Genomic DNA, 2,066 nt, shown 5'->3' with positions numbered 1-2,066 from the left:
ATGGCACCTGACAACAACAACAAGAGCTGAGCAGAAAATTTCGAAGATCAGCTTGAGAAGATAAAGCCAATTTGTTATAATACAAATTGTGCAAAGATCTGGAATCAGAAAAACAAAAAGGAAGAACACGCTCAGCATTTCTCAAGCTGGGAGAACTGAGAAAAAATTCTAGCCTCCGATTTCGTTATTAAAAGATTCTCTGGGCAAATTTTGGAATGATACAGAAAGCATCAAGAGAAGATGGAAGGACTTCCTGTTGTTTCTCAAGCTCTATAAAAGGTCCGGTGTCTGGCGTCTTTCTAAGTTGCACAGTCTCTCAGTTACTTAGAACACTGATGAGGAAAACGTGGAAGGAGGGAAAAGAGGTACAGAAGTTGAATGCAGCAGAAGGAGACATAGAAATGTCCAAAGAAGAAGAGGCTAGTGGATCACATATACAGTATGAGAACCATTGCAATCTTACATATGACTCAAATGACAATGAAGAATGTGAGACCATGGTGACCAGAATGAGAAAGAGAAAGAAGAGACATGCTAGCTGCATGGTGATTGCATGCTGAATGCTTCCCTGAAAATAAGAAAACTAAGCTGTGTGAAACAAGTAACAAAGATGATAAGCATGCTGACAATTGTTTGCATGGCTCAGTGCTAAAAGAAGGGAATTTGTGTGATAAGGGCCAAGCTCCTTAATTGAAAAACAGCTGAGTGAAATGGCTGTCTCTGAACGCAATGATGATGGTGAGCAAAATATTGGTGAAAATCGTTGCCAACTACCAAATGTGGCTGGAAAGTTGTCAACAGATGAAGAACCAAAATCTGTGGTAGACCAACCAAAGAAAAGGAAAAATGAAACCAAACATATCTCTGGACACCTGTTGCTGCAGGACGCAAAAAGTGTGAACCTTCAAAGAGGAAGCGCAGCTCCAAAAAATCTAAGAAACACCAGACCAGGAAAGCTGTGTGCAAAGTACCTGGATGTTTTTTTGCTTGACCTTGAGAAGTCAAAGCAGTATTCTGGAAAGAATTTCAAGCAAAATAAGGATGAACTGGTTCAGAAAATCTACAAGCTTTTTAACAGCTCTGTCTTTGATTAAAAGATGCCAGAGAAAATAGATATTGGCTGGAATAAACAGATGCTTAGAACTGCTGGTTTATGCACAACTGGCGAGACAAAGCACCCAAAGAAGCAATATGCCAAGATCCAGATTTCTGTAAAAGTCTGTGACTCTGAAGACCCACTCCGGGATACCTTGGTCCATGAAATATGCCACGAAGCCTCCTGGCTACCTGATGGTGTCCGAAATTCTCATGGTGACATGTGGTGGTATTGTGCCAAGAAATCCAATATGGTCACCCAGAGCTGCCAAGGGTCACTCGTTGCCATAACTATAAGATTAACTATAGGATTCATTATGAGTATACTCAATGCAAATCCAGGATTGGCTGCTATACCAAATCATTGAACACTGAACGCTTTATTTGTGCTATATGCAAAGGCAATCTGTTGAGCTGCCATTAACTTGTAAAGATGGAACCCCCATTGAGCCTCATGCAAGACCATTTGACAAATATGTTAAGGAGAATTACAGCATAGTTCAACAGGAGATGGAAGGGAAGGGCCATGGTGATATGATGAAAAGGCTCAGCCAGGATTATGTTGCAAATAAACAAACAAACAAACAACAACAACAAAAAAAACAAGTTCGTTGAAGCTATCTGAGACTAGATTTATGGGTAAGAAGCATTAAAAAACACAACTCTTTATTTCTGTGAAGTAGCAAATGTTAGCAGTTAATTACTATTTGGGGGTTCATGTTATTAATGATGATGGTCTTTAACTAGGGATCCTATTTCTGACCACTTTGTGGCCATGACAGTATACTAAGGCATTTCTGGATCTACCCTGGGTTTTAATTTGACTCCATAGTTTTCAAATGTAGAACAAAATACAAATAAAATGTGAGTTTTTGAGAGTAGCAGTTTGAATGAGAATAATGCTAGAAAGAGTATGAGTATTCTGGAGCACTTGATTGTGCTCATGAGGAATCTGTACCTAGACCAAGAGG

The 2,066-nt window shown here is 39.5% G+C and overlaps 1 pseudogene; it reads left to right on the top strand.

Annotated features, from left to right (window-relative positions):
• The window catches only part of LOC102831795, a 77,129-nt pseudogene that overhangs the window by 7,649 nt on the left and 67,414 nt on the right, over positions 1 to 2,066 (top strand).

Source organism: Chrysochloris asiatica, unplaced genomic scaffold (genome assembly GCF_000296735.1).
Source record: "Chrysochloris asiatica unplaced genomic scaffold, ChrAsi1.0 scaffold00167, whole genome shotgun sequence".
Taxonomy (NCBI): domain Eukaryota; kingdom Metazoa; phylum Chordata; class Mammalia; order Afrosoricida; family Chrysochloridae; genus Chrysochloris; species Chrysochloris asiatica.
This window is presented reverse-complemented; position numbering and strand designations above follow the sequence as displayed.